This window comes from Epinephelus moara, chromosome 5, assembly GCF_006386435.1.
Source record: "Epinephelus moara isolate mb chromosome 5, YSFRI_EMoa_1.0, whole genome shotgun sequence".
Classification (NCBI taxonomy): domain Eukaryota; kingdom Metazoa; phylum Chordata; class Actinopteri; order Perciformes; family Serranidae; genus Epinephelus; species Epinephelus moara.
In genome coordinates this window covers 47,579,155-47,589,562 of record NC_065510.1, presented here as the reverse complement: position 1 = coordinate 47,589,562, position 10,408 = coordinate 47,579,155, and positions in this window count along the sequence as shown.

The window sequence follows — 10,408 nt, the reverse complement described above, 5'->3', positions numbered from 1 at the left end:
AGATGCAGGACAGACGATAATGCTATTAGCTTACAACAACATTAATGAAAGTAATAATATAATTATAATTCTGGCTATTGTGGTACAATATGATAAGTATATATTAATATCTGATTGTATACATATGTGACAATAATCATATTATAATCATATTGAGGTTTGCAAGCCATTGTTGCAAAGAAAATAAAATAAATGTTATGTTAGTGTTGATATGGATGGAAAAACTTGTTTTGAAATCTAGTGTTATTCCATTTTTTGCATGTGTGTATATGTGGTGTCTGGATGGCTCTGGCTCTGATACAGCCATCTCTCTCCCTACCTGCAGTCACCACTGCACTGGGCTTTGTAACAATGTCCCGCCTTCAGCCCCCTCTGATTGGTTACATGGCACAAGTGATAGCCAATCAACACTGATGCCTGTGCATTAGAGGGTGACACGGGAGTGGATTTTCAGTCCCGTCCCATCCCACTCCCACAAAAACAATCCCATCCCATCCCAATCCCATGAAAAAGGAAAAAAAAAATCCTGTCCTGTCCCAATCCCACAAGAATGACTCCCGTCCCATCCCGCTCCCGTGTTGTGTTTCAGTTACAGTAAAAAAAAAAAAAAATAGCCTATCTATAGTACATGGATCACACAATGCCTACCTTAGTTGAATATAAACCCAAATATGACATCTAATGTTGTGTTTTGATGTTTATTGCCTAATTATTTTAACATTGACTCCACCTTGAAGCTGTTCAGAATGATAAACACATTTGATTTCTGATGTGGTCAGACAACACGTCATAAGAACCAGTTCTGAGAGAGAAAAATGTAGTTAAAGTATTGCAGTAGAAGTAGTGTTTGGTTCCTCTGACTGATATTATTATATATGGCATCATTAGATTATTAATACTGAAGCATCAGTGTTAGAGCAGCACGTTACTGTTGTAGCAGGTGTGCAGTTAAGTTGGTCGTATTCGCTCTTTATGTTGAGATGGACACTGGCTCGTCCAAATTACTGGGCTGCCCTCTGTCATTTGGTTTAAATCCAAAACACTCTCACACAGGGGCCATGGCATTTGGTTTAGGAACAAGTTCCCTGTCTTTCTCTCACGCTCAACTCTCTGTTTTCTTCTCCGCCTCATCTCCCCCTCACAAGATCGCACTGTGTGTGTGTAGCCCATACGCTAATGAACCAACTCACCGGGCTGCCAGACGATGCACGGAAGTGAACGCTCTTGTTGTCCAGTCTCTTTGGTGGAGAGAGACGAGGAAAACAAACACGCATGAATATGGCAATTAATCCCTTTTAATTTACCGTGCAATTAACCGACTCGCATATCGCAACAGGCCTAATTATGATTCCCATTCCCATTCCCGCCCGCTCCCGTTGACTTTTTTTTCCCATGCTGTCCCGATCAGGTGAAGAATAGTGAAACTGATTCCCATCCCGTGGGAATCCCACGGGAATCGCATGACCCGTGGGACTCCCGAAAAAATGTCAGGCTCTACTATGCATGCTTTCACATCATGTCACATTGAGACAGAGCTCAGATGGAGCAGGAGAGGCTCCAGTAAACCAGCGGTAATTTTTAAGGTAAGGTAACGTTAACGTTAAGTTGCAATTAAAGTCCTCTATGCTGAAGTTTTAAAGTCACCACCACAACGTTATATGATCCATTTCAATGATGACATGCTTGCCCAGAGGCGTAATTTCGACGTAACTGCCTGTTTAATTCACATCAAGTGCGATACAATTTTGCAAACAGCCTAAATGATTTAGCTTCTAAAAATAAATAGCACCAAGGCAAAGAAGACACACACAAGCATGTGTGTTTGTGCGGTTCCAACTGGTTCAATTCATCGACATCATTAGCCTTTATGCTTAATGATTCTCTTATCGATTCTTTTCATTACGCCAAATCTATGCTCGTCAGTCAGCAGCACGTTCAACAACGAAGAAGACGTAATGACGGAGAGACAGAAGCGGTCAAAGCCGTGGCTTCACTTCACGCTGTTGTTAGCCTCCCTGGAGCTACTAGCACACTGTGGAGCCTCGCGCATCCCCGCTCCAGGTACACGGCGGCAGGATGCTGTTGTTAGCCTCCCTGGAGCTGCTAGCACACTGTGGAGCCTCGCGCATCCCCGCTTCAGGTAGACGGCAGCAGGACGCTGTTGTTGTTAGCCTCCCTGGAGCTGCTAGCACACTGTGGAGCCTCGTGCATCCCCGCTCCAGGTAGACGGCAGCAGGACGCTGTTGTTGTTAGCCTCCCTGGAGCTGCTAGCACACTGTGGAGCCTCGCGCATCCCCACTCCAGGTACACGGCGGCAGGACGCTGTTTGTTCTTAGCCTCACTGGAGCTGCTGGTCCGCTGTGGAGCCTCGGCGCGTCCCCGCTCCTGTTGTCGGATTTCATGGGAACACCAAGGATGGTAAGATAAGGGCAGTTGAGTTGATTTGCACGCCATTTGTTCTTATAATATGCTGGGCTAGCTGTGTTAGCTGCCTCACCTGAGTTAGCTGCATAATATGCTGGGCTAGCTGTGTTAGCTGCCTCACCTGAGTTAGCTGCACTAGCTGCGTGGTGTTGATACACTCAGGCTGTGGGCCGGGATTTATGTCTAGATCACAAGCTAGGAGTAACATTAATGACAACTCATTGTGGCTGTTGTTGTGACGTAGATAACTGTATGCCAATGCTGTATTATGACTGTGAAAGCTGCTGTTAGTTTTTTGTGTGGTTAGACGGCGTCGAAACATTTCTATGCGGGAGGTTGCGTCGTTAGGAGGCTCCGAGGGGAGAGGGACACGAGCTCAGTGGGGAGGATCATGGAGCACAGAGGGAGGGGGGTGTGTGGGGGGGAGTGCTTTTTTTCAAATCTTTCTCATCGTCTTTCTAAACTAGACCATGGCTTTAAGGTTCATAATAAAACGTTATGAAAGCAGATGTCTTGGGTTACAAACAACAGGAGGTGATATCATTAATTCACAGGAGGAATCGATAAGGGAATCTATAAAGAATCGGATCGATAAGCAGAATCGATAATGGTATTGATATCAATGAAATCCTATCAATTCCCATCCCTAATCAGATATTAATATATACTTTCAACATGTTGTACCACAATAGCCAGAATTATAATTATAATATTATTACTTTCATTAATGTTGTTGCAACACACACACACACACAAGCTTGTGTCTGTCAGAGTGAAGCTGTAGTCATGCTAATTAATGTCTGCATACAGCTGACAGAGAGACTAGGTGAGAACAAAATGGGTTGAAAATTTCTCGAACTAGTCCTTCCAGATCCCAAACCGTGGGTCCGATCTTCAATCTGAAGACATTACTACATAGATAAACTTGTTCTGAACGCAGACATATATAGCTTTTATGTCTATGGACTCAAAAATGTGACCATAATCACATAGCTTGAGTTGATCTGTAATGTGTGCGAGTTTGAAGCCGATACGATAAACGGTGTAGGAGGAGTTGATTTTTTAGGAAGAGCAGTTTTGAGGCGAAATCTTACTTTGAAAGGGTAAATAGCTCACTTCCCGTTGGATTTAGGTTTTGGTTTGATGTTTCTAGAATGTTCCTACGGGCCGCAGCGTACCACGCTAAACGTACCACGCTAAACGTACCACGAACAAGAGGGAATTCGTCCTTCGGCCGAGGTCCCTAATAAACGCATCAAAAACAGGAGGGACTTCGTCCTTCTGCCGAGGTCCCTAATAATAAACGCACCAGAAACAAGAGGGACTTCGTCCTTCCACCGAGGTCCCTAATAATAATAATAATAAATGTACCAGGAACAAGAGGGACTTCATCCTTCGGCTGAGGTCCCTAATAATAATAATAATAATAATAAACGTACCACGAACAAGAGGGAATTCGTCCTTCGGCCGAGGTCCCTAATAAACGCATCAAAAACAGGAGGGACTTCGTCCTTCCGCCGAGATCCCTAATAATAAACGCACCAGAAACAAGAGGGACTTCGTCCTTCCACCGAGGTCCCTAATAATAATAATAAATGTACCAGGAACAAGAGGGACTTCATCCTTCAGCCTAGGTCCCTAATAATAATCAACGTACCAGGAACAAAAGGGACTTCATCCTTTGGCCAAGGTCCCTAATAATAATAATAATAATAATAATAATAATCAACGTACCAGGAACAAGAGGGACTTCATCCTTTGGCCAAGGTCCCTAATAATAATAATAATAATAATAATAAACGTACCAGGAACAAGAGGGACTTCGTCCTTCGGCCGAGGTCCCTAATAAACGCTACAAAAACAATAGGGTCCTCACCCTTCAGCCGAGGTCCCTAATAATAGATAAATAAAAGATAAAATAAAATTGCTACATCAATAAAATTGCTACAACAGATGAATAAAGTGACTAAAAAATGGCAGACAAAGTGTTGAATGAAATAAAGGACAGGTGGCAGATAAAGTGTCATATTGGACAGATGCAAAATACATCAGTTCAGAGCTGGATGTTGCTTAAGCCAAACCGCTGTTGTACAGTCTGATGGCGGTGAGTGCAGAAGAGCGTCTGAATTGTTAAGTTCTGCTCCTGGGTGGGATAATCCGCTGGCTGAATGAGCTGCCCATCAGCCATAGCTCATTGTGCAGAGGGTGAGAAGGATTGCACAGATTTTGTCCTTCACCCTCCTCTCAGCCACTGCCTCCAGACTGTCCAGGTCCAGTCCCACCAAAGAGCGGGCTTTCCTCCCAAGCTTAACCCCACCAGCACACTATAGCAAAGAAGAGTGCACTGGCAACCATAGACTGGTAGAAGGTCTTGAGGAGCCCACTACAGATGCCAAATGATCTGAGTCTCCTCAAGAAGAACATCCTGCTCTGTCCTTTTCTATAGAGGGCATCTGTGTTATGAGTCCAGTCCAGTTTATTGTTGATGTGGACCCCAAGGTACTTGTACAAGTCCACCATCTCCACCTCTTCGCTGTGGATGGTGACTGGGGCAGGTTGCCTCTGGTTCCTCCGGTAGTCCAAAACCACCTCCTTAGTGTTACCGATGTTGAGTTGAAGGTGGTTTTGGTTGCTCCATGCAACAAAGCTCTCAATCAGTCCTCTGTACTCCTCCTCGTCATCATTGCTGATGCATCCGACTGTAGCGGCGTCGTTGGAAAACTTTTGGAGTTGGCAGGAAACAGAATTGAAACGGAAATCAGAGGTGTAGAGGGTGAAGAGGAAAATGGTAATAGTAATTACCATGATGACCAAGAATCATGATATTGGTAATAATAACAACGTCAAAAACAGCAATAATATAAAATGACATAATACAATATAATATAATATGATATGATTTAATTTTTTGTTTTTTAATTTTATATACTTTATTAATCCTTGAGGGGAAATACAATTTTTCACTCTGTTTGTCAATTACACACAGGTCCGAACACACACATGCACAAACTGGACCTAGACCTATAGGTATAGCAGAACTGGAGAGATGTCAGAGTGGGCTGCCCATGACAGGCGCTCCGAGCAGTTGGGGGGTTCGGTGCCTTGCTCAGGGGCACCTCGGCAGTGCCCAGGAGGGGGCAAGTCCGGACGGGGACTTGAACAGGCGACCCTCCGGTTCCCAACCCAAGTCCCTATGGACTGAGCTACTGCTGCCCCCATATGATATGATATGATATGATATGACATAAATATAATATAGAATGGTAATCAATGACTTTTATGTGAGTATATTGTAGTGAGGGTGATGGAAGAAAAAAGACAGAAAAAATGGATTGGGGGGGTGGGATTCTACATATTTGTTGGGTGTTTGTTTGCAATGTCTGTGTGTGGTGTGTGTAAATGATGGTGTGCATGTGTATTGTGGGTGGTGCACAGTCAAAAAGAGCTGGTAAGTGAGTGGAATTGGGGTGGGAGTATGAAGGATTGAAGATATTGATGGATGGGTTCCAGGTAGGGATGGGAATCGAGAACCGGTTCCTGTTAAGAACCGGTTCCAACTGGTCCAGTTCATCGACATCATTAGCCTTTATGCTTAACGATTCCCTTATCGATTCATTTCATTACCCCGAATCTATGCTCGTCAGTCAGCAGCCCATTCAACAACAAAGAAGACGTAATGGCGGAGAGACAGAAGCGGTCAAAGCCGTAGCTTCACTTCACGCTGTTGTTAGCCTCCCTGGAGCTGCTAGCCGACTGTGGAGCTTCGGTGTATCCTCGCTCCAGGTGGACGGCGGGCGGGGCGCTGTTGTTTTTAGCCTCCCTGGAGCTGCTAGCCGACTGTGGAGCTTCGGCGCATCCTCGCTCCAGGTGGATGGCGGGCGGGGCGCTGTTGTTGTTAGCCTCCCTGGAGCTGTTAGCCCACTGTGGAGCTTCGGCGCATCCCCGCTCCCGTTGTCGGATTTCATGGGAACACCAAGGATGGTAAGATGAGGGCAGTTGAGTTGATTTGCACGCTATTTGTTGGTATAATATGCTGGGCTAGCTGTGTTAGCTGCCTCACCTGAGTTAGCTGCACTAGCTGCGTGGTGTTGACACACTCAGGCTGGGGATGCTTTTTTTCAAATCTTTCTCATCATCTTTCTAAACTAGACCGTGGCTTTAAGGTTCATAATAAAACGTTCTGAAAGCAGATGTATTGGGTTACAAACAACAGGAGGTGGTATCATTAATTCACAGGAGGAATCGATAAGGGAATCGATAAAGAATCGGATCAATAAGCAGAATCGACAATGGCATTGATATCGATAAGATCCTATCAATTCCCATTCCTAGTTCCAGGTTATGTCAAAATCAGCAGCTTGTTTTTTTAATTGAAGCAGATAATTTTTCCATTGATATGTATTCGATTTGGAATTTTTTCAGAGTGTGATGGGGATTTTGTTCCTTGTTTTCCAGTTCATGAGGATAGTTTTCTTCACGATGGTTAGGGTAATGGAGAATATTCTGCAAGATGTATTGTTGAGGTTTATGGTAGATATGTTACCAAGTATGCAGAGAGAGGGGGAGAGTGGGGTGTGGTAGCCCAGAAGAAGAGAGACGCTGTCAGTGATGTCCTGCCAGAATTGTTTAATAGGTGTGCTGTTCCATGTGGCATGCATATAGCTGTCTGCGGTGTTTTGTGGGCAGTGTGGATAGACATCTGTGTCTATAAAACCCATTTTAAACACTCTTTCTCCTGTGTAGTGTACTCTGTGAATAATTTTGTTTTTGCATGTTTGGGTTCAGAAGCCGGCACCGGGGGTGATCTGCAGGTCATGTTCCCATTCAGGGGCTATTGAATGATCGGGTATGGATACTGTCTCATAAATTTTGGACAGTTGTGTTTTCTGGTAGAGATGTTGATCAGGTCTGATGTTAGTGGGGGGAAATCTAAGTTGGAAGAGGCAATGTTGATTTTTTTTTTCTTTAACTGAGGATTTAAGCTGGTCAAATTCTAGAATGCCCCAATGCCGTACTTCTGAACCAAATGAGGAAATAATACCAAAGTGTTGTTATGGAAGATATGTTTGAGGTGCGTGATACCTTTACTGATCCATGTTGAGAAGTGAAGTGGTTTTCTGTTCATTATGAAGTCAGGATTATTCCAGATGGGGGTGTGCTTGTTAGGTGAGATTGTGGTGTTAGTTATTTTGTAAAATTCCCACCAGGCTGTCAGAGTTGTAGCTGTTGTTGTGTTTTTGAAACATGGATGGTTTTGATGGAGCGGCTTATGAAAGGTAGGTCTGAAATATGGATGTCTTTGCAAAATGTTTGCTCTATGTCTATCCAGGAGTCAAATTGCTTATGATTTATCCATTTGTGAATGTATTGGAGTTAGTGGGCAATGTAGTAATGATGAAAAGTTTTGGATTTTTGTATTGTGGCTAGTTTAATTCCAGGTGTTTTTTTTCCAGTAAAATTTCAGGATAGCAGAGTCTGGACATGTGAACCAGGAGGGGGTGGGCTTGATTGGGATCATTGAGAATAGGTAATTAATCATTCACTTAAATAAGCAACAGACAGCATTTTTGCCTATATATACAGTATCATTATGAAAATAATGTGGGTTACACAGGGTAGTATACACAGTAAAATCAGACTATCACCATTTACATAGGTTACTTAATGGCTTTGCAATCTTTGCAATAAGCTTCTGCCACCGGGGACGAATTTTCGCAGAAAAAATCTGCTTTACGGCAGGAAATACGTCATGTATTGCCAAACTGGTCGGTCGGCCAATCAGGGACTGGAGCTGGTCCTTATGAGGAACTGGCCGGGGCATGAGATAGTTGAGTCAGGAGCACAATGGCAGACGGACAAAGTTTGGAGATAAGTGAAAAACGACCTCCCAAAGGAAAACGAGCTGATCTGTCTGAGGAGGCGAGGATGCACTAAAAGGAGAGTGATAAAAGAAGAGGAAAAACAAGAGTAAACCTCAGTCAGGCGTTCAAGAGATGGAGGGAGCTCCGTGACCAAAGAGGCTTCAAAACCGATGTCCAGCTAGCTTTCTTTCTAATGGATCAGTAAGTAACACGGCTAAATGTTAGCTAGCCGAGAGAGGACTGTACTGTACTGGCTGCTAGTTCATTCCTAGCTGGCCAGCATCGCAAATCGCCACAACCAGGGACCGGGTAGCGAGTGTTGGTCGGCTGACATCCTCGTTGCCATTCTACAGCAGCCCTTGGACAGTGATTACCCCCACCCCCCTGCCGCCGCCGCCGCCGCCGCAGCTACTGGGCACCCAGTATCTCAGACCGGGAGAAGTGAAGTAAAATCCTCTCCTCTGCTCCCGTTTGTCTGGTGAACGCCTCTCCTCTGTCAATATCCCAAGTGAAAAAAAAAAAGTACTTTATTGTATTTCAAGTATATTTATATTTCCGATAGTATGTTGAAAATGTACTTACACAAATTGTACTTTCTGTAAATATATAAAAAGTATACTAGCATCATGCTTTCACGCTAACACTTTTAACACACTTTAAAATAATTATACTATATTACACTTTATAGAAATATATTATACTAAAATATACTTTAAGTGAAAGTTATGTGTACTTTCTAAAATGTACTTATTTGAAATTTGTTTTTACACATATTTTTGATATATTTTAAACTGTATGCTCAAAATTGTCATTGTAACATACACTGAAAGCGTATTTTAAAAGTACACATTTTAATATCAACACTGTAATATTAAGTTTGAGTGTATTTTAAGTTACATTTGAGTCTAATTATGAAGTGAAGTTATTCACGCTAGTACTTCAGGACATTCTTTTAGAAAGTGTTCAATAGTATTACTATGAAAATGCACTTAAACCCATTTATGAAATTTTGTGCGGTGTGTAAAGTACACAGATAGCAATTATTGCAGCTGTTCTGTAATGTTTAATCAGTTTGGCAAAAAAATATGATACATCTTACACACAAAATGACATTAAACCAAACATTAAATGCACACTTCAAAAGTACAGGTGCACAAAAAATGTGTGTTCTGCTGAAAAGCAAGTGGTTTAAAGTTGGTGCAGTGCTACATTATGATTTAACAGATAGCATCACCCATATTGCAACAGACAAGTTAATACTGGCTAAATTATAATCAAAAAAATGAAGTTCACTCACACTGTGTTAACATTGTCACAAGTGTTCAAAAAAAGAACATTTCACTGGTATTGTTTAATGGAGAAAAAGTAGGGCTACTGCAAACAAGACCAACTGGAGAGTGTACAGATCAAAAAGTCGCTGACAGTATTCATGCATATAGGACTGATATGTAGAGGTCGGTTTGGCGTTGATGTCTGTAAAGTAGTAGCTCCCCAAGAATTTTAGTCTCTTTCAACATTGTTGGGAAGTGGAATGACATACATTTTGTACCATTACACATTTACATACATACATTTTGTACCATTGCACATTTACGCTCGAGTGATTGGGGATGCACGGCAAATACATTATGGGTGTGAGACACCTCATTTATAAATGTGGAAGATATATTTAACTGAGCATCTCTACACACCTTACTTCCACTCTTGGCAAGCTCTTTTACTAAAATACAGAAGTTGGTGGATGTGGATGAGGCCTCATCATCAGATGTAAAAGCCACCAGGGTCATAACTTTGCAGAATGTTCCATCATTTAACTGTACAACTGAATTATTTCTCTTTTTAAGAGTTGTGTTATTATATGAATGATAAACCACACTACTACAAATGAAACGGTCATAAAAAGCTGACGTGCTGACGTATTGCGGTAAGCGAGTTGTGTCATTTCCGGTGTTTCTGTGACAGCGTCTCTGTACTGCTCTGGTGAATTCTGCTAGCCTGCTTTCTCACTTCAGTTGCTTTAACGTCTACTTCAAGTCTTAACCCACAGTGGTTCTGTTTAAGCACTTATAGCTCTCCTCCTTTCTACGACTTTCTCGCTAATCTCTTAGCTGTTGTTTGCACGT